This window comes from Ambystoma mexicanum, chromosome 14, assembly GCF_040938575.1.
Source record: "Ambystoma mexicanum isolate Mex_15411 chromosome 14, UKY_AmexF1_1, whole genome shotgun sequence".
NCBI classification, from domain to species: Eukaryota; Metazoa; Chordata; class Amphibia; order Caudata; family Ambystomatidae; genus Ambystoma; species Ambystoma mexicanum.
Genome location: NC_090940.1, coordinates 96451136 through 96478068, shown reverse-complemented (window position 1 = coordinate 96478068; position 26933 = coordinate 96451136). Strand labels below are relative to the sequence as shown.

At 46.5% G+C, this 26933-nt stretch overlaps 1 protein-coding gene across 5 annotated transcripts in view; it reads right to left on the bottom strand.

Annotated features, from left to right (window-relative positions):
- PCNX1 (pecanex 1) overlaps positions 1-26933 on the bottom strand; it is a 1666514-nt gene that overhangs the window by 1030244 nt on the left and 609337 nt on the right. The gene's annotated exons all lie outside the window — the stretch shown is intronic.

Genomic DNA, 26933 nt, shown 5'->3' with positions numbered 1-26933 from the left:
TTTCAATGAAGAATTAGCAGGAGAGAGGGAGAGAGAAAGCAGAAGCAAAGAGGAAGGTTTTGAGGTTCTTCCGGAACCGAAGATGGTTCTCCTCAAGTTTCAGGGAGGCAGGAAGGCTGTTCCAGAGGGAGGCCCCTGCCGCAGAGAGAGAGAGAGATCTACCCCCAGCTCGTTGCTTCGAGAAGCGGCTGATCCTGAGGGAGTTGGAGACAGATGAGCGAAGGGCTCGGGAAGGATGATATTTAGGAAGAGAGAGTTGAAGGTAAATAGGGAAAGACATTTGGCTTGGGCAATGCTTGCTCTCTCTTCAGCCACATATGCAATGATACAATAACCACTTGACTTCCTTCACAAGTTGGGATTGTTTGTTTGAATAAAGGATTAGAGTTCAGTATTCCTTTAGAAATGGAAATTAGGCACACGTGACCACTTCTTAATAGGTTTCCCAAAGGTAAGCGGTTTAACATCTTTCGCAATGTTATTCTCTATAATGGAAGACACACGACCACTTCATGTTTATGAGCTTTAAGGGTTTAACAATGGTCTCTGTAATGTTTGCTCTTCACGCAAGTGAAATGTGTATTACTCGACCACACACAAGTGCTACTTTCCCATTGTCCCTTTGTTTAAAGCAGACCGGTCCAACCTTTTTGAATGTGGGGCAGACGCATTAACTTTTTGTCACCCGGTGGGCCGGCGAGCCAAAAGTCAACACCCTCACCCAAAGCAGTATATTCAAAAGTGATGTGTGTGACCTTTGACATAATAGCATCACAGGCATGGCCATGCAGTCCCAGAGATAGCTTTTGGTGTCAGGGGCAGTGATCAAAGGTTAGTTTCTTACGATTTCTTCCAGTGTGTATGTGTTGATATTTCTCTGAAATAATAGGGGCGACCAAGCGTAGCAGGGGTGCCATAACAATCTAGGGACGGTTTTGGGGGATTTCCCCCCTCCCAAGATTTTTTTCCAAATATGGGGCTGAAATGGTGCATTTTACAGCAGGAAATGTGACCAAAAAGCCATAAGTTTACAATCAGTTCTAAAGGGGAACATGTACATTCCAATGTCGCCAACAGCAGACAAGAACATTGTGTCCACAGTGTGCAGTCAGTCACTCGATGTATGCCTGCTAACAAAAGTGTTGTGGATGAAGGTCCTCCCCCAAAATATCAATGACAAAGAATCATTGTTTCTGCTGCGCTTTTTGAAGTTTGTTGAAAATAAAATAAGCATAAAACAATTGTTATATAAGAAAAGACAGAACTAAAATAAAATATTGACTTGAACCCTGCAACATTGACCAAATAAATAAAAAAGGGCCATAGCCTGTAATTAACTGCCTCTAGTTCCCCCTTTCAGGGAGCACCAGAGGCAGTAATAGTCCTCCACCACGGCCCGGTTTATTTGTTCAAAGCTTTCTTTTCGAACTCACGGGCCACATGAAATGGCATGGAGGGCCACATTGTGGCCCACGGGCTGTATGTTGGACAACCTTGGTTTAAAGACTTCAACAAACACTTCACCTCACTTTACCTCATACGTGAGGTAATTGTGGAACTGGAGATTGTTGCCAGCAATGCTGGCATGAGGAATCAGAATACCAGGTCCGACTAACTGGCTTCTGTGATGCTTGTCCTGTGGATTGGCCAACTTCAACGACTTTGGGAACAACTTTGCTTCTGGCTTCTCGCATGGGGAAATTACAGCCTCCTTGCACGTCTTCTGCTGTGCAGCCTCTGCACTTCAGAGTTTGGGAAACACAACCCTCTCAGAACAAGCAGGTGTAATATGCTGCATCCACATTCCGGCGTCCCTCTGGTTCTCCCACTTCTGCTTGATTTTACAGCACTGTGCCTTCATCCTTCTGCCTCAGTTACTACAGTGCTCACTCCAGTTCCAGCTCCCTCATTGCCTAAACCTGAGGAAGCCTTTTATGCCTCCCAGGTTCCTTCAGGTGTGGGCTGTTGGGCCCAATTGCTTGACTACTGCCACATCATGCCTATTTAGCCCTCTTTCTAGTACTCATGGGATTTTGGGACATGTTGTCCCCAACAACAAAGTCCATTCTTTTAACTTCTGCTGTTTGACAAACAGCCATTAAAAGTGTGTGATTACAGGTAAAGTTACGTTTTTTTTCCAGTCATCCTGGTCAGGCCTGAAAAACAGAACACTCTTCCAAGCTACCTGTCCCACATTGTGCCGTCAATCATACCTGGGGAGGAAAGGAAACATAAGGGGATGAAACGTAGGAGGAACAGGAGAAGAAATGAGGAGGGAGGCAAAGTGAGGAAGAGGACAAAGAGCAAACATTGGTATAGAAGTCCAAAACAAAACAGAGCTCCAAGATAGAGGTGCTTCTATTAGATCAGATGCATAGGGAGTCTTTAAATGCAGAGTATACTGCCTTCCACCCCTTGAAAAGCAGCCAAGGGAGGAAGCAAAGAAAAACTAGTCTGCTGAGGCCAAGCTTACTGAAAAGCTCCACATTTCTTGTATTTTTAAACTCAATGCCCTAGGGAAGGAAAAATGGTTCCTAATTCTATACATTTGCAGTGATCACAGATTATACCTTCCAATATAGATTATTCCCACTAGTTCCACATGCCACTAAGGATTATATTTGTTAATTAACACTCAAGTGTGAACAAACTAGTATATGGAACTAGAGTCAATAACCTATATTGGCAATAACCTATATTGGAAGGAAAGAGCCCATTCTGTTGGTGTGAATTGTATGAATATCTAATGTTTGTTTTTTGCACTGTGTTTTTGTGATACACCGATATAATTAAAGGTATAATCTACCGTGCAAAATAAATTATAATTTTTAAAGAAAAAAGTTAGAGATATTGATGGGCTGATCTCTATATGTTTCATCAATGGTTCCTCTAGGTTTTGGGGGGGGGGTGTTATTTAAAAAAAAGTTTCAAAATGCAATATAAACTTGGGGTACACCATAACCAGAAGCAACAAGTAAAAATAAAAACCTAGTAAAAAGATAAAACCAATTTAAAAACAAGGCACTCAAAGGGGAGCACATCGAAACTTCAGCAGAAATGGGTTTGCTTCAAAACATTACTCCTGACCATCAAAAGAGAAACATTTGTCAAAGTTTCACAGAAATAGGTCAAACAGGCTTTCACAAAGAAAGCATTTTTCGAATCAAAACAGAAGAGGTACTACCACCAATTGGGCATAGCCTAGCCGGAGGCCAAGACCCATCAGCTGTGAAGGGTTTGAGACTGGATGGCCCGATTACCCTGGGAATGAAATTCAAATTCACCAATAAAAGATTTTTTAAAGTGAGTCCACTAGTATGAGGCCAGTGGTGTTGCCGGTTTCAAAGACTATTTGCTCTGCACCAAAGTAATGCTTATTGAGAGCACTCCACTGTGCCCTCTTCCCAGTGTGCTTTGCAGAGTAAGGACAAGTTACTTACCTGTAACTATTGTTCTCCAGCAAGGTTCTGGCATGGATTCACATGCTCATGAATATTTCCAGGCAGGCTGGGAATCCTCAGTAAAAGAAAAAACGGTTTCACTTACAAACTGTACTTCTCCTCTAAACCAATCACTGTCCTCTGGGTCATACTGCTGCCACCCAATGACAGTTTTCTCCCCAAGTCTCACCTGTGGCAGCCATCTTCAGATTTGTTGTGCACGTAAAGTGGCAGTATGACCAAGAAGAGTCGCAGAGGGCTTGGAGGGAAGGTTTGCATGTGAATCCATGCCAGACCCATGCTGGAGAACAATAGTTAAAGGTAAGTAACTTGTTCCTTCTCCAGCAAGGGGTCTGCCATGGATTCAAATGCTCATGAACAACAAATACATAGCAGTACAACAACATTATACAACCACAGGAGGTAGCAAGGCTCAACAGAAGCAATGAACTCTTACCACTGGAACAGACTCACCCCAAGCTAACAGGTTGTGTAGCACTGCTTGGCAAACTCAGGACTGATCCCTGGAATCCTGTCAATGCATTAGAACTCCGTGAAGGTGTACGTGGACCTCCACGCAGCAGCCCTGCAGATATCCAGCAAGGGCACACCAGACAGGAACGCCGTTGTCGCAATCGCTCTGGTGGAATGGGCTCTCGGACACCAGGCAACGGTCGATTCACCAAAAGATGACTGATGCAGCCAGAAAGCCACCTTGAGATGGAAGCCTTGGACAAGGCCTTTCCATAGTCACAGGACCAAAGTTCAGGAACAGTTGAGAGGTCTTCCCTAAACTCTTTGTGCAGGTCACGTCTAACTTCAGGGCAAGAGCAACGTCTAGTGCGTGCAAGGCCCCTTCAGCCGGCGACGAAGGCTTCGGGAAAAATACAGGTAACGCCAAAGGCTCGTAGTGGAATTCCGAATTAATCTTCAGCATGAAAGAGGTGCACCAGATATGGCTGCTTGCAGGATAGGGCCTGGATCTCACCCACTCTCCTGGCAGAGGTGAAAGCCACAAGGAAAGCCATTTTCCACGAGAACAACAAGAGTGGCCTGATTCATAGGCAGGAAGGAGGCCCCCACGAGCCTCGTCAGCACCACGTTGAGTTCCCACGCCCGGGCAGGAGCCTTCACCGTCAGGAAAGATCAAAACAGTCCTTTGAAGAACTCCTCGACGAGTCTATGAGACCAAAGTGAAGATCTTCCTGGGCACCTGGAGTAGTGAGAGATAGCCGCTAGATGTACCTTGATGGAGGTGTGCGCCAGTCCGGCCCTGGCTAAGCACAGAAGGATCTGTGGGGCCGTGACCCTCAAGAGGGGTGATCTTCTGCGACCGGCAACACATAGCAAACCGCTTCCACTTTTGACCGTAGCACTTCAAAGTAGATGACGCTCTGGCCTTGGCAAGGACCTCACTACAGTCTGCCGGCAACTGGCATCCTCCAAACTCTAGGGCTGCAGGAGCCAAGCCCTCAGGTTCAGCGAGCCTAGTCATGGTGTAGCATTGCGCCTCCTTCTCTGGGGAGAAGATCCAGAACTACTGGCAGCTTCACCGAATGCGACGCCGACAGGTTGAGAAGGTCCGGGTACCAAATCTGCCACAGCCACACCAGTGTGAGGAGTATCATCCTGCATCTGCACTGTTTGAGTGTGTTGATGACTCTTAGCAGGAGAGGCAACGGATGAAACCCATACAGAAATATGCCTTCCAACCGGAAGGCGAACACGTCCCTCAGACTCCTCGGTTGGTGGAACCTGCTGGCAAACTTCTGCCATTTGGAGTTTGACGCCGCAAACAGATCAATCACGGGCCTGCCCCACTTGACATAGATGTGGCCCACCTGGTCCTGACAAAGTTCCCACTCATGGCAGGAGCGCAGTTCAATGCTGAGGGAGTTTTAATTGTGTTTTTGACTCCCACCAGGTGAAGAGATACAAGAAACATCCCTTGTCCAACGGCCCAGTGCCATAAGTCCTGCCCCTCTTTGGAGATCCCCGGGGACACAGGGCCCCCTGCTTCCTGATGTAGAACATTGTGGTGGTGTTCTCCGTGAAGATCCTCGCCACTTCGCCCTTCAGACAGAGAAGGAACGACTTGAGGGCCCAGAACACTGCACATAGCTCCATGATATTAATGTGGAGATCCTTCTCTTGCGGCAGCCACTTGCCTCTGGGGTGCAGACTTCCAGTGTGGGCTCCCCAGCCTTCCAGAGAAGCATCTGTGGTGACCATTTCCTGGTATAGCAGGTTTTGAAACCGGGTGATGTTGGAGTCGACGCCACACCACCTTATCGCCCAACGGAAATCCTCGTAGAGCGGGATCTTGTCCGCAAAGCTTCCAGACACCTGTATCCAGCAAGCATCCAGGAATTCCTGAAGAGGTTGCATCCGCAACCTGCAGAGCTGGATAAGGTAGATGCAAGATGACATGCAGAGCAGCGACTTGATGGCTCGCCACGTAGTGGGCTTCATTGACAAGTCATTGCACCTTCCACCGCATGGCCTGTAATCTCTCCTCAGAGGGCGACGCTAAGCAGGACCGTATTGAGTCTGGCTCCTAGGAACAGAGCGTTCTACGATGTCAAGCAGGACTTCGGATAATTGCTTGAGAACCCCAGATCCGTCAGCAGCTGGACGGTCGTCTCCGTGCGTCCGATGACCAACTCTCGTGAGCTGGCCTGGATGAGCAAGTAGTTGAGGTACGGGTACACGTGTATCCCCCGTAGACGCAGATGGGCCGCCACCTGCCAGGCACTTCGTAAAGACCCTGGGGGCCGACTTCAAGCCGAAAGGAAGGGCCTTGAACTGGTAGTGCGGTCCCTGCACTACGAAGCATAAAAACCTTTGGTGCTTCTTGTGAAGAGGGACGTGGAAGTAGGCGTCCTCCTGGTCCAGCAACGTTAAGATTTCTCCTCCTTCCAGTTGGCCTAGCATGTGCTGCAACGTAACCATCCTGAATTTTTGGGGCTGGAGGTACTTGTTCAGGCGTTGCAGGTCTAGAATGGGCCCCCAGCCCCTGGTTTTCTTTTTGACTAAAAAGAATCTGGAATAGACCCCGGATATCCCCTCCACCCCCCCCATTAGTGGGGGAACCAGCTCTATCGCCTGTTTTTGCAGCATGGCCCGTACCTCCTCCAAGAGCTGAAGGTTGTGCTGCTCCTCCAGGGCCACTGGACAGATCCCCTGACACCTGTGATGAAGCTCCTGGGTATGTCCTTGGGAGAGAGCATCCAGCAACCATCTGTCTGTGGGGATTGTCACCCACTCGCTGACGAATCCGGTCAGCCGGCCTCCCACTGGCGTGCACGGGTGGAGGCCAGACGTCCTGGCCTGTTCAGGCCTGCTTTGGTGCCGGTGCCTTGCGGGAGACAGCAGTGCTGACCACCTCCACCGTAGGCCTGGTAACGCCCTCTGTAGGCTTCCTGAGTCGTGGATGTTGAAGGTTGGCGGTATGAGGAGAAACCTTTCGACAACCTGCTGGACTTTCCCCTGGAGGAGCGAAAGGAAGAACGGTGCTGCTGGAACAATCCCAGGGAATGGGCCATTTCTGTATCCGCCTTGATGTCCCTGCAGGGAATTGTCAATGACCTTCCCAAAAAGGTTATTTCTGTCGAACGGCATGTCCAGTACCCTCCTCTGGACCTCCTTGCAGAAAATTGTGGCCCTCAACCAGCCTTGACGAAGAAGGCAGATGCTGTTACCCATCTGCCAGAAACCCTAAATCGGCAATGTCCAATACCACTATGATGGCGTGATCTGATGCAACCTTCCCCTCGTGGAAGAGGGGAATCGCCTCCTGGAAGAGGGGAATCGGCTCCATCCTCTTATCAGGGAGAACTCCAGAATCAGGCCCAGCTTGCACCACAGCTCCCTGTCGCACCTGGCCAGGATCACCAGTGCATTGGCCACCTTGAGGTTGGACACCGCAGTGTAAATGACCTTCCTTCCCATTGCGTCCATCTTCTTCCCCTTGCTGTCCGGAGGGACAGAGGACGACTAGGAAGGGTTGGCCAACTGCTTCCTCACGGCCGCCGAAACCACTGAATTCCGTGATAGTTGCAACCTCAGGCACTTGGGTGCGGATTCCGGCACCCAGTACTTTTTCTCCAGCCTATCCGTTTGGCCAGAGCCGTGCAAGGGTTATACAAGAGGGCCAGGCCCCCCTCCCACACGTCATCCAGAAGGGGCACTGCCAGGATGGTCTTCCTCTTGGCCTCTCGCCTCTGGTACAGGAAAGCCTTCTTGGTTTCCTCTGGCACAAGCTGGAAGCGGTCAGAGGCTTTGGTGACCATGGAATTGAACAACTCCCACCTCATCCGGTGGCGACCCGCTCGGCTGCAGAGATACACCACCCGCGGTGATGATATCAGCGTCTTCGTCAATCGTCACCATGCCAGTCCCCGTGCCCCCGGGATGTTTTGGGGGCACCCAGCACGGATGTGGAGGCTGATTAGGGGCCTGGGGGGGCCACGAGGTGAGGTGGGCCGGGCCCTATGGCATCCTCTTCTGGATCTCCGACCCTGAAGTGTGTAGGGTCGACAGGATGTCCAGAGATGCATCCCTCAGCTGAGCTGGCATGGTTGGAACACTGGGCCACGCGGTGTTGCCATCGTCGTCCTCAGGGACCGTGTTTAAGGACTCCAGGTCCTAGTCTGTGGGCAAAACTTCCATGGCCTGGGACCTCCGTGCACCCCCCTTTTTGCCATCCTGAGGGGTCGGAGCCAGGCTCAGACTGCATCCTCTTCCCTGGCGTGCCAGCAAGCTTCACCAAAATCACTGCAGTTGCTTTTCGCCTTCTAGGGCAGGCCGGTCGTCTTCTCCTGTCCTTGGTTCCTCTGTTTTCTCCTGCAACTAAACCGGGTTGGACGATTTTCTTTTCGAGGAGGAGCTAGATTGTGGACTGGCAACGGAGTCGGATGGTGATGTTGATCGCGCCCTGCCCATAGCGGCGACACCGATGGAACCGGACTTGCGGTGCTTGGCCTTGTCTTGGCCCCCCACGGATGAGGCACCCTCAAAGGACTTAGAAGCCTGCTCCTCGAACCGACCGGTCCTGGGTAAAGCATAGCCCTGCTCTGAACACGGGACAGAGGCTTTGGCGTTCAGCCACACCGCCAGTCTATGTCGATCCTTCATCGTCTTCTTTGAGAAGCCGAGGCAGATCTCCCACTCTCCATTGTGGTCCGGATGAAAACAGAGGCATTGGAGGGGTTTGTCCTCCACAAATAAAGTCCGTGGCCCGCAACTGCTGCAGGGCCTGAAGAGGGATCTTCCTTCCTCCTCCGTCATGACCGGAGGGCGCGAAGTAAGCCGAATGGCCTTCTGGAAACTTCAAATTAACTTCGACGATCTTCAACCCTTAATGGGTGCTGAAATTCATCGACAGCAGGGAACCACTAGTCTCCTCCTGAAGAGTAATATTTTTTTGATGTTTCTACATATCACAGTGACTTTATGTTCCTCCCTGTGCGTAATCGCCCTTTCGCACACAACCGCAAAAGGGATAAAAAAGTGTTTTGACCATGGGCACAGGGTTGTCTCTTGACTGGCCAGGGACACTTTCGTGCTTTGTTGTGAATCCCAGACTCACTGGTAGCCTGGTTCACAAACCTATCAGGGTTTCTCCACTCCTTGCTTCACTTTCTTTTATCCCACTTATAACAATGTTCCAATATCGGGTCAGCGACCCCTTCTATTACCCGTGTCTAGGCTTTTGCCTTCAACACGATTTGCAATGATTTCACTGTCTTCGCTCAGGTTCTTTTCCCTCAACAATGTTTGTGTCAGTAATACTTGTACTGCATTTACTTAGGGTCTTTCTCTCAACAAGATTTGCATAGTAATTCTTGCACTTTACTTACGCTTGTTCCTTCAACAATGTTCGGGTCAGCAATAATTCACTCTCAGGCATTCTAGCATAGTATGCGGTACACAGCATTCACTTAAGATGCTCTGCGGTAACCCGCTCACTCTCTCTGGGCTTACCTGTCATGGATGGCATCTTCAGCGTTCCTCGCGTTACCCTAGTGTCTGTGCTCCCGGTCCATTGACTGGTCTTGCGTCTGGCGAGGAGTTAACTTCCCGTTTCACCTTCCTCTGACTTTGTGTTAGGGAGAATTCTCATAAATGTGCTAATTCCCTTCACCTTAGAGACCCCCAGCAACTTTGTTGGATTTTTGAGGACTTGATTTTTACCTGGAAAGAGTGTGAGCCTTTTTTCCCCACTGATGTATTTCGATGCGTGTTTTACATTTGTGCTTTGACTTTGGAGTTTTAAGATGGCTCCCAAAGGGATCTTTTTATGTGTATTACACAGCACCCTCAGTGCAGTGACACAGTGTTGTCTTTTTAGACTCCACAAAGGTTTAAATACCTTCTCTGGGATAAACTACTGTATCCCAGAGAATGTAAAGTGAAATTGACTTTACTAGTCTTTCCAAATTTATAGACCCAGCACACACCATCTTACAATGGAGTGCTGGAGGGGTTACATAGTATCCCCTGTGTCTACTCATGTAGCAGTCAAATGCTACCCTTTCCTATTGAAAAGGCTGGTGGCAGTGGTTTTACCACAAACTACCAAGGTTTTTTCCCGACCGCGAACACCGGTAGCCAAGTATCACGGGAATCATGTATTTCAAGATTGCGCCTTAAGCCCCTTTGTTTAAACAGGCCCAGTCTTTTTTCACCATTTCTTTCTGGAAAGGTCCTTCTAGTGTTTGTCTCTGCCCGCCAAACCACGTTTGGCCCCTTTGTTCGTGTGCCTTTGGCGGCCTTCAGGACTGAAGACCGCCTCTGGCGCTTGAGTGTCTGGGGTTGGCAGGAAGGGAGGGAGGTGCCCTAAACTCCCTGTGCTTACTGTCCTAAGAGACACGAATGCACTCTGGTGTGATTGGCTGGCTGACTGTCCGGCAAGGACAGCCACCCTGCTGGATGAGTGACAGCTAGGCTGGAATGAATGGAAGAAAACTGTTAAAAAAGCAAGTCTTCAGGCCTGGAAGGCAGAGTCGACCACTGGAACGAAAGAATCGAAGACTAGCTGGAAGAGGACGGCTGCTGCAACTCTTGGATCATTGCTTTGCCCACTGAAGCCCGGCTGCAGGTCCGAATTGCCAAACTCCATTCGACAGAGAAGCTCCTTCAAGGACGGCTTCTTCCTTTGAGTTGGTGGTACCAATCAACTCGTAAAACACCTGGATACCATTCTCAAGGCTGGTTAGGATTAAGCAGGGAGAGGGACACCAGTTTGTGTTCTTGAATCTACAGCTACTGGAACTGAAGTGACTCCATTTTGTTTGCCTTCTTCGACGATCGCAAGCAGGAGTCCCCCGACGTCCTCCCTCTTGTCCCCACGACTGAGGCTCAGAAACAGCGAGATCTGCAGGATCTGCCAGGAACTCCGACTTCAGCAGCATTTGTTTCTTCATACAAAGGTACAGTGCCAACCCGAATGAGGGAACGCCAGACTCGCGGTGAAAGTTCGTGAAACTCTCCCAAATTGGAGGCCTAATCAGCTTGGGACCCAACATATGATTCTTTTTCACCTAAACTACTTCTAAGAACTTTCACAAAGACTTTAGCGTTTGATACCAGAACTGCTCTTTCCTATGCAGAACACTAGCCCATTGACTTTGGCTTGGCCTATTGACTTGAATTGAACTCCTCTGGTGAACTGAAACTATTTGCTCTGTCTAAAAAGTATATATGATCTATTCTACTTACCTTGTGCCTTTTGCTCCTTTTCTAAGTACTGAACTGCTATTTGGCTCCTATTTCAGGGGAGCTCAAACTGTCTCAAAACCTTATAAGTTTGTATTGAAGTGTATTGGTTTATAATATTAAGTGGTCTTCTCCTAGTCAAATGTTTTCTAATTATTAATAAATTAATAAGTGTTTTTACCAAGAAACCTTGAGTATAAGTGTTTGCTTGAACCACTTATTGAAAGTCCTTTGTGTAACTACTTGTTCTGCTCACAGTCACTCTTGAGATAAGTCTGGCTGCTCAGCTCGCTACCAAAAACTGTAGTACAGACTTATACCAAAGGTTGGTTTAGCCAACACCTGTAGTCCTAATTGTGTGTAGTGGTCCCAGAGGCACTGCCTGAAATTCTGCCTAACATTTGGCAGCTTCAGCTGCCCATTGTTGAAAAGCTGCACACTTCTCCCAGTCTGGCTCATCTGAACACTGTGCCCGTTGGTCTCTGCACTTCGCTCTGCAGCCTGCTTGCCTTCGGTGACCTTTCACAGTGTTGGCACAAGTCAGGTGACTCCAGTTTCAGGCTTTCTCATTCTTCTAAATTCAGTTCACCTGTGTTGCTTTTGAATGTCCCAGTCTTTCTCTGCAGTCTCCAATGACTAGAATGCAGCATGCGTTTACCGTGTCCAGTCATCCTCATTACTCCATCTCGTTCCCGCATCTCAGCACCCAAAAAGGGGGGCGGGGAATGGGGTTTTGGGCTAGAAAAACCTGGGGAATCAGAATCTATTTTACAATAGGCCATGTATGCATGTTTCAAAGGTACCTGGTTGTCACTGAAAGGTATAACTGGAGGGTATCTTGACTTAATCTTTTTCTGTCTCCCTGGAGCTTGTCCTCTCCCACGTGGTCCCCCTGCAGATAGCCACCCCCGGCGACAGAGTCGGATAGCTTCTGCTTTTCCCTGGCCATGCAAGGGAAGCTTCCCTCCAGAGAATCAGTGACGATATTGTTATAGTGTTAGCTTGCCTAGCTTTGTTCATCTGTGCATTCCAGCTTTGAGTGGAATGTCATTATGTCAGGAGAGAACATCACTGTTCTGTATTCTGTTTGCTTGTTTACTTTCAATGGGGATTCTTGCTGGGGCAGTTGATGGTCAGCAAGACTGTTGGTTCCGTCTCTGTAATGCTGGGGGTCTTTAGATGTTTAGTTAAAATAAAATCATTGCATATCCGCCACACGTCCTGGTGTCATTGGCTTACCATTGGCGACGAGGATTTCGAGTAAGACCCCCAGCGAAGAGGAAGGAAGGAAGCTGCGCCAGCCGTCCACGACGTGGGTGCGGGCAGCGAGGGACCGCGCTCAGTTTTTTTAAAACGTGGTAGCGGCCAACGTAGTGTGCAACCTCGTCCCTCAGTGCACCAAGTAAGTTCCCCATCGCACCAACCACGCCCACCTCCGCCTATCCAAAACCCTTGCTCTTCCCCTTCCGTGCTCACGTGGATGTTTGTATAGTTAAACGTCCCCTTTCCGTTCTGCGAATCGCTGTTGCCTGTATCGAAAAGGGATTCCGTCCTCTGCGCTGTACGCAGTCTGCTCTGCCCACGCTACTCCCAATGCTGAGCAAAATTACTATAGTTCACGGTATAGAGGAGCGGCAAACACTGGGAAGGCCGTATCAACTGGAAGAGCAAGTGATTAAAGAAGCGATTTGAGAGAAATGAAGCTAGGGGAAGAGGAAAGACTGAAAAGAGAGAAGGGGCGAAGAAAAGAAGGAAAAAAGAGCAGAAGGCGAGCACGCAGAGGGGCAAAGTAAAAATCCAAAAGCCAACCAAGGAGTAAAGGAGAGAAACCCTATTTTTTTTGCAAACAAGGGGAACAAGTCACAAAACCAACCAAGGAGTAAAGGAGAACAACCTCAGCCATCTGCAAACAAGAGTAACAAGTGGAAATCACTGCGAGATGGCGATGTCCAGTGTAAGTGGACCACCTATGTTCATGGCCACCCCAGGGCCAATTAGGAATAAGTGGCCACAGTGGGAGAAGGTATTCTTACACTACCTCAAAGCTGCTGGTGGGAATTCCTTTTCAAATGACAGGAAGGTTGCCCTGTTGATGCACCATATCGGGTATGAGGGGCAGAAAATTTATGAGAACCTGCCACAGGTCCCGACTGATGGTGAAGGCGACGGCATGAATGAGTTTGAAAGTGCGTTTGCGAAATTAGACTTGCATTTTAACCCCAAAACCAGTACAATATTGGAGCGCTTCAATTTTCTCAAGAGGGTGCAGGAGCCTGGAGAATCAGTTGAGTATGTTGCGGTTCTTCGCCAGTTGGCATCGTCTTGCAAATTTCAAGGGTCTTACAATGAACACTTACGACACCAATTAATGACCCATTGTAATTCAGATTTAATACGGGAAGAATTATGGCTAAAAGATGAGCCCATCTTGGATGAGGTCCTGAACATCGCTCAGAGAGTGGAACATTCTTTGGCGTGTATCGCCAAATTGTCAAGAAAGAGCCGTGCATAGTAAAGTCAGAGGTTTTGAATGTGAATGAGCACAAAAGCAAGAAGAAAATGAAAGAAAAAAACAAATGCTGCGTGGTGGAACTGATGTGAAAATTGGCAAACAGAAGGATGAACGAGAAGAACGCTTGTGCTATCGATGTGCTAGTAACACTCATTTTGCTGCGTCAGTGATATGTCCCGGGAGGAAGACAGTGTGCAAAGTGTAGAAGAAAGGGACATTTTGCCAGCTGTTGTAAGAACTACCAATTCAACCAGAGGAGGGTCCTGTATGTTAATGAGGAAGAGGGACAAAAATCTTCAGATGAGGAAGCCGATTATCCTGTGGAAAACATTACTGTTAATACCATAAATGATGTGTGTGAGGATGATGACGTGTGTGAACACCCTTATGCGAATGTCAAGGTCGATGGAAAGGAGGTCTGGATGATGGCAGACTCTGGGTCAAAGATCACACTGATGTCTAGGGAGGTATTTGAGAGGGACATAAGAGGTGAGGTCCAGAATTTGTTGAAGCCTGATATCAGACATGGGGGATATAATCAAGATGCCATTGATCTTTTGGGATATTTCAGAGGAAAGTTTGAATTTAAAGGACGCCTGTGTAAAGGGAAGGTCTACGTAACTAAAAAAAGGCCTCACACTATTAGGGTGGAGGAAGCAGAAAAAGTGGAGGATGAGGCTGGATCCGAATGATGTTGGATCCGAATGAGGTTAAGCAAGTGTTACAGATTGGAGGTAGAGTCGTGGAGAGGCACCCAAGGGTGTATAGGAAGGGCGTAGGTAAGATTGAAGGAGTGCAGCACCAAATTATACTGAGAAAAGGGAGTGTGCCTGTTGCAGCAAAGTTAAGACCGGTGCCTTTGGCCGTAAGGGAAGGGGTCAAAAAGGAGTTACAGGTTGTTACGGTTTGGGATTATGGAAAGAGCGGAGGGGTAGACTGGACCTCTCCATTAGTTGTGGGTAAGAAGAGCACTGGAGAGTTGTGTTTGTGCGTGGAATTTGCACCAGCTGAACAAATGTGTGTTGTTTGACCGACAGCCACTCCCGAACATGGGAGAGATCTTGTTGAGGATAGGGCAAAGAAAGGTGTTCTCCAAGTTAGATATGGCATCGGAATGCCACCAGGTGGAGTTGGAGAAGAGGTGTCTTAAGTTGACGGGGTATTCCAATTCAGGCGAATGCCCTTTGGGCTCGTATCGGCGTCAGCAGTATTTCAAAAGGTCATGGATACATTGGTTGGAGGGATAAAAGGAGTGTTTTGTTTTCAGGACGATTTGCTGGTGTGCGGGAGGTCTGAGGAAGAGCATGATATCATCCTCGATAAGGTATTGGGAAGATTTGAGAAGAGTGGCATTGTACTGAGGGAGGAGAAATGTACATTGTGTTACCAAGGTGGAATACTTAGGTCATGAGATATCTGAAAATGGAGTGAGACCTAAGGATACCTTAGTGAATGCCATTAAGGAGATCAAGAGTCCTGAGGACAAGGTGCAATTAAGGTTGTTTTTAGGAATGACAGAATTTTATCAAAAATGTGTACGAACTATGCGAGTTAAGTGGTTGAATTAAGAAAACTGTTGAAGAAAGGATGTGTATTTGTATGGTCTCCAAAATGCAAAGCGGAATTTGAGATTGAATAACGATATAGATCTGGCACACCCCTTGGGGTATTTTGATACCAGCCACCCGAGCAAGATTACGGTTGATGCATCGGAAAGAGGAATTGGTGCAGTTTTGTTGCAGATGGAGGAAGGGGGAGCAGAGATTATTATTGCTCATGCTTCTCGTGGTTTGAGGGGCGCTGAATCCCGCTATTCAGTGTTGGAAAAGGAAGCTCTGGCGTGCTACTGGGCCATGGAAATGTTTTGGAATTTCATTTGGGGGACGGATTTTGTTTTATTTACAGATCATAAGCCCCCTGAAGGAAATATCGGAGAATAAAGGCTTGGACAAAGTATCAAGAAGGGTTGCAGGATGGATCAATCGCATGCAGTGTCATCGTTTTATTGTTGAACTTATTCCTGGTAAGGAAAACCTTTTAGCTGATAGTCTGTCGAGATTGAAAGCGAGGAGTGATCCTGAACGAGAAGATGAGACTATGGAAATGGTATTTGTCAACACCTAGGGAATTGCATCAAAGGAAGAGTGGTTGGAGGAAGCCAGTAAGGATGATACCTTGGTGTGAGTTATGTCGTATGTAGAATCTGGCGTGTGGCTAAGAAAGGTGGCTATTCAGCAGGAGGTGATGCCCTTTTGTCGAGGTGAGGAATGAGTTAAGTGACGAGTGAGTGCTATTCAGATGGGAGCGGGCTGTTCCCAAAGGGATACGCAATATGGTCATTGACTTAGCTCATGGAGGGCATATTGGGATCACAAAAAACAACCCATATAAACGGCTTCCTCCCTTTAGGTCCTAGAACTGTCTATGACATCAGCCTGATACATACACAAACCACCCTTACTTATTTCAGGTAGACACACAAGGTACTTCAAAAAATATACATATTTTAATATCACTTTTCATAAAAGCATAAACATACAGATACTGTGTTTCTCTACACTAAACATTTCATTACAAATGGTATGCATTCTAACACATTATGACGTGCAGATCCCCATGGATCGGTTATATACACAAAAAATATATAATATTCCCCTTTTGTAAGGAACATAGTGTGTCGACACTCGACATGTGTTTCTGGAATCTATACAATTTTTTCAAATACACTTGAAACCAATTGTTCTTTGTATTCTCCTAGATTCTGTCTTCAGGACACATTTTTCTTTTATGTAACGCAGCCGTGTTGTGCGTATTGCATACTACGAAACAAGGTCTTCCCCCGAAGATCTACAAAGTTAAAACAGACAGACATACATATAAATATCTTGTGTGAACTTTGTGTAATGTTTCAACTATGTCAAATACATGTTCTATCATAATTTAAAAAAAAAACAAGGGACATAACCCTGGCTACAATTTAATCAGGGTACTTTCCTCAACACCCTTTTCTTTGGGTTGAGTCTCTGCTTTTCTCTTACTTATTCAGGACCGTATCCCTTATTTACTCAAAACAATGCTGTATTGGTAAACACGATTTTTTCTCTTTTTTTTTAGAAAATTCATTTTTTTTTTTAAATAAAACCCGCAAGTATTTTTCGACAATTCTCGTGTCAAATACCTCTATTTTCTTTCCTTTAAAAAGGATTCCTCTCAACTTCAGGTATACGGCAATTCAGCGAATCGCATATCAACATTTCTGGGTTGCCATGTATCTACAAAAAATAACGCCACCAACGGGTTATAATGCCATCTTGTTGGAACCTGTCTATGTTATCTCTTTATCGCTCAGTCTTACCGGATCTCTTTCGGCAAGGTAATCGCAGCGCAACATGCGTTGGTTGTTACTGAGTTTCTTTACTCTAGCGTATCTTCTGCTCATTGGTCATCACGAAATGTGGACCAAAAAGATCGAACCTACGGGAACAACATTCCCACTCTTACTGACCAAGCGTACGATCTCTATACTTTCTTTTGTCTATGTAAAGCTCCTACGATTTACCTTTTTCAGAAATGCTCCACTTGATTTTGTCTGCGCACGAAAATCCGTCTGCAAATTACATTTGCCTTGTTGGGGTCCCATGACTATTATCGGCCCGGTTGGCGTGATCATGTCATCACGCAGCGTTGTGTGCTTGCATAGTGAACTACTACAGTCCCAATGGTGCATGGGAAATTTAGTTTACAGGTACAAAATTGATTTATACCAAACAATGCTGTTTCAAAATGTGATATAAGAGGCTCATTTACCTATGTGTTGCTCATATTTAAAGAAATATGAACACACACACAAAGATATCCGGTGGTCCATAATTCAAGTAATCGAACCACATCCAAGAGGGGGAGATAGAGACTTAAAATTAAGGAAGACAGAACAGAAATGGATCTTTGACCTTAATACAGTCAAAGACGGTTTAAATATCGCCATAGAGTGGGGGCTTTTCATACACATTGAGATACACATGGGAACGTACATTTTATCAGAATTATCGGGTTCCTATACATTTTGTTATGGGAACTTGCTGGATGACTGCTGATAGAGGCATTGACACTTTATGCTCAACAATTGAGTTAAGGTTGTTCACTTACAAAACATTGGGTGCGAATGAAGACCACATTACATTTTGCATTGGATCCCTGTCAGAAAGTATGGGGACTTTAGTAGTCCATCACATGAGTGGACAAGATATTGTTATGACATCAATAGGACTGATAACTAAGTGACCTATTTCTTTAAATATGAGCAACAAATAGCTAAATGAGCCTCTTATATCACATTTTGAAACAGCATTGTTTGGTATAAATCAATTTTGTACCTGTAAACTACATTTCCCATGCACCGTTGGGACTGTAGTAGTTCACTATGCAAGCACACAACGCTGCGTGATGACATGATCACGCCAACCGGGCCGATAATAGTCATGGGACCCCAACAAGGCAAATGTAATTTGCAGATGGATTTTCGCGCGCAGACAAAATCAAGCGGAGCATTTCTGAAAAAGGTAAATCGTAGGAGCTTTACATAGACAAAAGAAAGTATAGAGATCGTACGCTTGGTTGGTAACAGTGGGAATGATGTTCTCGTAGGTTCGATCTTTTTGGTCCACATTTCGTGATAACCAATGAACAGAAGATACGCTAGAGTAAAGAAACTCAGTAACAACGAACGCACGTTGCGCTGCGATTACCTTGCCGAAAGAGATCCGGTAAGACTGAGCGATGAAGAGATAACAGACAGGTTCCAACAAGATGGCATTATAACCCGTTGGTTGCGTTTTTTGTAGATACATGGCAAACCAGAAGTGTTGATATGCGATTCGCTGAATTGCCGTATACCTGAAGTTGAGAGGAATCTTTTTTAAAAGGAAAGAAAATAAGAGCTATTTGACACGAGAATTGTCGAAAAATACTTGAGGGTTTTATTTAAAAAAAAATGAACTTTCTAAAAAAAGAAAGAAAAAAATCTTGTTTACCAATACAGCATTGTTTTGAGTAAATAATGGATACGGTCCTGAATAAGGGAAAAGCAGAGACTGAACCCAAAGAATAGGGTGTTGAGGAAAGTACCCTGATTAAATTGTAGCCAGGGTTATGTCCCTTGGGTTTTTTTGAAAATTATGAGATAGAACATGTATTTGACATAGTTGACACATTACACAAATTTCACACAAGATATTTATATGTATGTCTGTCTGTTTTAACTTTGTAGATCTGCGGGGGAAGACCTTGTTTCGTAGTATGCAATACACACAACGCGGCTGCATTACATAAAAGAAAAATGTGTCCTGAAGACAGAATCTAGGAGAATACAAAGAACAATTGGTTTCGAGTGTATTTGAAAAAATTGTATAGATTCCAGAAACACATGTTGAGTGTTGACACACTATGTTCCTTACAAAAGGGGATTATATATTTTTTGTGTATATAACCGATCCATGGGGATCTGCACATGTCATAATGTGTTAGAATGCATACCATTTGTAATGAAATGTTTAGTGTAGAGAAACACAGTATCTGTATGTTTATGCTTTTATGAAATGTGATATTAAAATATGTATATTTTTTGAAGTACCTTGTGTGTCTACCTGAAATAAGTAAGGGTGGTTTGTGTATGTATCAGGCTGATGTCAGACAGTTCTAGAACCTAAAGGGAGGAAGCCGTTTATATGGGTTGTGTGTTTTGTGATATATTGTGGTCCTTTCCCATACGGCCCCTAAAAAGAGGACAACACACTACCCCTGCCTTCCATGTGTTCAAAACGAACGCTAAACTCTGGCTTAAAACCAACGACCGCTAAAGGCCCCAACTGTACCAAATACTCTGTATATTTATTGTAAACACTTGTAACGGTTACTTATCTTTTGTAAGTCATCCGATATTGCAACACAAAAAGATGTTGATATATGTAACATATCTCTCCTGTAAGTAAGAAATGCTTGATATATGAGCTTGTAATATATGATCCTGTAACTTAAGAAATGTAACATACTCATGTACCTGTAACCCAAGATTTATTTTCTGCAAGCGCCCAGTTGCTTAACAACCAGGCACGCTCTATAAATAAACAATACAATACAATACAGCTCTGGTTAGCTGAAGGGCCTATTGGGATTACAAAAACCAAGGGTGTCTGGCGTAACTACTACTAGTGGCCTGGCTTTGACAAAGATACAGAGAGGAGGTTGTTGGATTGTCAATTATGCATCAAAACAGGGAAGGGGGAGGAAGCGAGAAAACAGCCTCTAGTGGAGGTGGAAGTGCCAACGGGGGTCTGGAAAGACCTATCCATGGATATTTTGGGCCCGCTAGACCTGGGGTATGGGAGAGGAAAATTTGTCGTGGTCATTATGGATTTGTTTTCCTGATGGTGCGAATTCAGCATTGTGAGGGAGATTTCAGGGGAAGCCATGGTTAAGGAGATCCAGGAAGTGTTTGCTAGAGAAGGTGTGCCCGAAAGCATTTTGACAGACAATGGGCCTCAGTTTACAGGTGGTTGTTTTGGCAGGTATTTGAAAAAGTGGGGGGTGAGGCATAAGAAAACGTCCCTATATCATCCCGAAACTAATGGATGTGTCGAAAGGATGAATAGATGCATCATGGAAAGCATTCGAATGGCTCCAGAAAGTGGTTGTGACAAAAAGATGGCAATTCAGGAAAGATTATTCGCAATGTGGATGTAGCCGCATGCGACCACAGGAATAAGCCTGTTTGAATTGATGAGGGGCCGAAAACCCAACACTGCAGTTAGTCCACCATGGTTGGGCAGAAGCAGGGAGAGTGACTATTTGGTGGATGGTGTGAGGAGAGCATTAAGAAGAAAGAGTAATGGGTGACCCGAGAGAATTTGAGGAGAGGTAAGAAAGAACTAAGGGTTGAATGTGGTGACATGGTGAAAATCAAGAAAGGGGTGGTAAAGAGGAAAGGGGGAAGTCATCGTACTCTGATTCCGTGAGGGTTGTGGCTGTGTTGTGCGGTACGAGTGGTTGGTGGTCATGTATGGAACAAGGATAGGGTAGCAGTTTTGAGGAGCGGCTGAAGGGTGCTTTACAAAATAAACGGAGGGAGATGTGTTATAGTGTTAGCTTGCCTAGCTTTCTTGATCTGTGCATTCCAGCTTTGAGTGGAATGTCATCATGTCAGGAGAGAACATCACTGTTCTGTATTCTGTGATGTCTGCTTGTTTACTTTCACTGGTGATTCTATGCTGGGGCAGTTGATGGTCAGCAAGACTGTTGGTGCCGTTTCCGTAATGCTGGGGGTCTGTAGATGTTATTTAGTTACAATAAAATCGTTGCAGATACGCCACGCGGCCTGGTGTCATTGGCTAAACAGATATCAATAGGTTTGTCACAGTATTTTAAGGAAGATAAATAACACACTTAAGGGACATTTAGGGCATACTGTTAACATGAAATGGACAAAAAGTTAGAGTTTGCATCTAGCGCAAAGTTAGATTTGCTGCACACTCCGCACTAGCCCTTGGTTCCCCAGAGGTAGCTCTCGTTTAACTCGTTAAGCTGGAAAATCAGGAGCTTCTTTTTGCTCCTAGTCAACAAATCCAATTTTCAATCCCTTTAGTGAAAAACATTGAGAGAAAGGTTGCAGAACTTTGCAATATACAAGGCCACTCAAGATCACATACAGTTAAAGTGGTCTACTACATGCGTTTCAATATATTGATATTTTATTTCTAGCGCGCTCGTACACAAGTGTTTCAGAGCGCGACAAGGGAGGGGAACAGGGGAGAACAAAACAGCAACCTTACTAGGCCCAGTGACATTGAGAATGTGCAAGTGCATGGGGGGGAGGGGGAGGGGAAAGTGCATGGAAGGGGGGAGAAGTGGAGAGTGAGGAGCAAAGGAGAAACAAATAATAAATAAATAAATAAATAAATAAATAATAAAGGCAACAAACAGTGGTAGTACAGCCAGCAATTGGCATGTGCTGGGTTTAAGGCAGCAGACAGAGTAGGTCAGATAAGTGCAGGAAGAAAAAAGGGGGGGGCTGTATAGGTACAGATAGCAACCCCAGTGCAAGGGGTGGCGCAGAGGCAGTGCGGGAGGGTGGCAGGGTGAGCAGGTATCTGGGCCCAGAGGACAGAGGGTGGCCAGGTGCACAGTGCCAAGAGAGAACAGATCAGCAGGGGAGAGGGGGAGCGAAGGCAGAAGCAAAGAGGAAGGTCTTGAGGTGCTTCCGGAATTGGAGATGGTTGTCCTCAAGTTTTAGAGTGGCAGGGAGGCTGTTCCAGAGGGAAGCTCCAGCCAAAGACAGATCTACCCCCAGCTCGTTTCTTTGAAAAACAATTGACCCTGAGGGAGTTAGAGGTAGAGGAGCGAAGAGCTCGAGAGGGGAGGTATTTGCGGAGGGATAGCTGAAGGAATTTTGGACCCAGGCCCAAGAAAGCCTTGTGGACAACGCAGAGCATTTTGAATTTAATCCTTGCACCCACTGGGAGCCAATGGAGAGATCTCAGAGCTGGAGAGATACGATACAAGGGCTTGAGACCAAGGACAAGTCTTGCATTCCTGTTCTGGATTAGTTGCAGAGGGCCAAGAGTAGAGGCAGGTAGATTTAGAAAGAGGCGGTTACAATAGTCCAACCTAGAGAGAAACAGAGCTTGGGAGATCATGAGCTTCTGGGGGAAGGAGAGGAAAGGCAGAGTACCTCTGGAGGAGGTGCAGTAGGAAGTTTGACTTTTTAAAGACATCGGAGATGTGGGCAGAGAAGGTAAGTGTGTAGTCAAAGATGACCCCCTGGTTCTTAGCCTCGCAGGTGGGGGTAGGAGGGCGGCCAAGGGAGGCCACCCAGAGAGTGAGGGGAAAGGATGGTGAAGGTGTGCGGATGAGGAGGATCTCCGTCTTGCTGGCATTCAGACAAAGATCATTTGCAGCACACCAATCTTAAATGGCAGTTAGGCAGTCAGAGATGAGAGAGGGAGAGGAGGTGGCCAAGGGCAGCCTGAAAATGAGTTGGGCGAGAGTTGCCAGGCATTGCTTGAAAAGCCAGGGCGAGAGGTTAGACCCCTGGGGAATACAAGACAGATAATGCTGCGAATGAATTTTAAGTACTAGAAGTCCCTACCTTTCATGTGTGTTCAAAGGCATCAGAAATACAAACATTAAAGGCTAGACTGGATGTACCCATACCACTACTATGGTAGATACTGGGGCCCTCGACAGTATACATCTTAAAACAGATTAAATGTGATATGGGCAAGCCACAGTGAATGGTTATCACATGTATGCAGCACAGCATACAATATTGTATGATATTAGATGATTTGATGTTTTATACTGCTTGACTAGCCAGGAATGATCTGTTGCAGGGGGCCAGGCAAACCGCAAGATTGTCCTTCTCAATATATGAGTGACTGTTTCTGAATGTGAAAACCATACTCCTAAACAACTGGACCACCTAAATAGTAAAAACTGGCTTTTCTTATGGGAGGTTCAATGGGACACTATGGTCAACTTCATATGGGTGTATGTATAGGTTAACGTGCTGAATTAAATGCAATAAATGTTATTGGCACAATTAAATTATTGATCTCCTTTCAGCCAATCAGAAATTCCACAGAAGTTGTCTTCCAACAAGACGCTTCCCCTCTAAGAGATCCTCTTTTTTTACTGCACCATCCTATTTAGCACACCAACAAAAACGCTAAAAAAATGCTTTCAGTTTCTTGGAGAGAAATCATTCATTTTGACACAACCCTTAATGAAGGCCCTAATCACAGAGTACACAGATTTAGGACAATGCTGGATCTTAAAGTTAATGCCAGCAAGTCAGCAGAATGAACAAGTTACTTACCTGTAACTGTAGTTCTCCAGCATGGGTCTGGCATGGATTCACATGCTCATGAATATTCCCCGTCGTCAGGCTGGGAATCCTCGGTAAAGAAAAAATCAGTATCAGTTTTGTTTCTGATCTGTCTTTCTTAGTAGTAACCAATCACTGATCTCTGGGTCATACTGCCCTCAGCCAATGACTGCCTGTTAGGCAGAAACCTGTGCTGTTCCCTTTGGGAACACTGCAAAAGATTTAGGACTACAGGTGTTAGCAGTAAACCCACTTGGTAGCAGTCTGTACCACCCAGATTTACCTGGCAGCTGTGACTGAGCAGTCAGACTTCCCTCAAGAAGAGTTAGGCAGTATGCAAAGTATACACAATAGGCACTCAGATACAATAGCACAAAAAAACACTGACCAGAGCTTTGGTACCAAAGTATATAATTATTTAAACACACACTGTTTGAAACACTCCAGCACTCTTATTTGTAAAACACTCTAAAAACATTTACTATTATAATATATACAACCCTTATTCCTTATCAGACAAGTCTAAGTTAACACCACTTATTTCCAGACAGAGGAGAGCGCTTAACTATAGATGGGACTCCAATAAGTTCATGAAAAAGGGAGGGAAAAAGGCAGAATATGTGAAGATACACTACTCTAAGATTTAGGAACACTTTTAGCAAGGCAAAAAAGCAAAAGTCACTTGTGAGCCAAAGTCCATAGGCTGGGCCCACTCTTAGAGAGAGCAGAGCACAAATGCGCCCAAGACCACACAGTTACACTAGGCTTTGAAAGTCTTGCAGAGAGTTCGAAAAGAGTTTAGAGAGGCTCACAAAAGTTTAAGCTAAATCTACCCCGTACAGTCGGTGGCAAGGGAAGTCAGGCGGAACACAGTACCTTAAGCGGGAAGGATCCTCCAGCGGTGGCAGTTGTTCCTGGCAGCGGGTGCAAGTCTCGGCGTCATCCAGAGGAAGACAAGATCTCGACTTGGAGGAAAGATGAAGATCATTGCACTGCCAGGGAAGAATCCAGCCGCAGAGTTTTCCGGTTAAAGGTATTAGCCTTTATTTCGCGGTCGTGGTAAAAGGTTGTATTCCGGTTGCTGGGGTGCTTGGCACAGGCAAGGCGGCCACGAGATGCGTCGGGAAGGCGCAAAGACGGTGAAATTGGTTATCCCCATCAGTCAAAGGAAGAAGACTCTCCGGCGGGAGATCTCCTCTGTCGTTGGCAAAAGTGGTGAGACGGTCCAGCAGGGCTCCACCGGAGGCGTCGTCGTGGCAGGTCAGCTCAGCTTCTCCCTCGTCGGATTCTTAGGTCCTGTGGCGACTTCTGAAGTTCCAGTACCCAAAGCCCTGCTTTTATGCAGAAAACCCCCATTCACTCAGCCTAGCTGTCACTCAAACATGCTAAGTGGTGAGCCGGCTGGCTCACCACTTGGGCCAATCAGGACAGAGTGCGACTTGAGTTGCCTAGGCAACTCAGTCCAGGGTGCCTAAATCCCCCTCCACCCCTCCTAAGTACCCCAGAGAGAGTGGCACCACTGGAGGGCTTCTGTGGAGAAGCCTGCCAAAAAAGTGGAACAAAGGGCTCGACTTGGGTTGGAGTCACAGAAGAGAACACAAACGCCATTTTAGAACCGAGTTTTGGCAAAAAATACCAACCGGAGAATTAATAAATAAACCGGCGGTATGTTCGAGGCTATCGTAATTAAATAAAGATAGTAGCCTCGAACAATGGGAAAATCCCATAGAGAAATATTTGCGGTTGAATATAAAAAGTAGTATCCACTGCCACCAGCCAAAACTCGATCAGGGGGGACGGAGACGTGGCCCCTCGACTAACAGACCCCGGGGCAATCGAATTGCCCCGGCCAGTACGTCCACAATATGATGGCTTGTACTGGTTCTGTTCAGAATTTAAGACTAGTAAAGTTAATGGTGACTTTACATACCCTGGGAGACAGTAGTCAGTCCCAGGGTATGGAGTCTATACTGGGGGGGGGGTCACTATGACACCCCTGTGTTACTGCACTGAGGGTGCTGTGTACCACATCACAAAAACACATGAAGCCCTATGGAGTAAAAGACCCCATAGCCCATTAAACACATCTAGAGTCAAAGGAATACACTCAAATCATGTCCAAGAGTGAGGATAAAAGAGTGTCACTCTTGGCAGGAGAAAAAAATAAACCCCAAAAATCCAGCAAAGCTGCTGGGGGAACTCACTAGGTTAGGAAATTCAGCCTAAACAGAGAATTCTCCCTAACACTGCCCTCTCCCTAAGCCCCGCCTCTGGCAGCCATCCTCAGATTTGGTAGCACGCCAAGTGGCAGTATGACCAAGTGAAGAGCCGCATAGGGGTAGGTGGGAGGGTTCACATGTGAATCCATGCCAGACCCATGCTGGAGAACAACAGTTACAGGTAAGTAACTTGTTCCTTCTCCAGCATGGGGTCTGGCATGGATTCACATGCTCATAAATAAAAGAATACATAGCAGTATACACATGAACAACCACGGGAGGTGGCAACAGGCTCAACATTAAGCAATACAACAACTCAACATTAAGCATCTCTTACCACCTCACCAGGCTCACCTTAAGCGAACAGGTTGGGCAGCACTGCTTGGCCGACCCTGGACTCCTCCCTAGAGTCCCGATCGACGCAGTAGAATCTTGTGAAGGTGTGCGTCGACCTCCACTTAGCAGCCCTGCAGATGTCCAGCAGGGGCACATCAGACAGGAACTCTGTGGTAGCAGCGATCGCTCTGGTCAAATGGGCTCTCGGATGGCCGGGCAGCAGTCGGTTTGCCAACCGGTAACCATGCATGATGCAGCCGGAGAGCCATCTGGAAATGGAAGTCTTCGAGAGAGCCTTCCCTTGATTCACAGACCCAAAGTTCACAAATAGTTGTGACGTCTTCGGAAAACTCTTTGTGCGGTCCACATAGAACTTCAGCGCTCTAGCTACATCCAGCGAGTGCAAAGTCCTCTCGGCCGACGGCGACGGGAAGAAAACTGGTAACACCAAGGGCTCGTTGAGGTGAAAGTCCGATGGCACCTTGGGCATGAAGGAGGGGTGCGTCCTCAGCACCACCCTTGTGTCATGAAAAGTCGAGTATGGAGGCTTGCAAGATAGGGCCTGAATCTCTCCCACTCGTCGTGCAGAGGTGATGGCCACGAGGATCGCTGTCTTCCATGACAGGAACTTGAAAGGCGCCGAATGCATAGGCTCGAATGGGGCTCCCATGAGCCTGGTCAGCACCACATTAAGCTCCCACGCCGGGGCAGGGGCCTTCACCGGCGGGAATGATCAGAATAGTCCCTTCATAAATTCCTTTACCAGGCGATGAGACCACAAGGACACCCGTCCCGAAGTCCTGGTATATCGGGAGATGGCAGCCAGATGT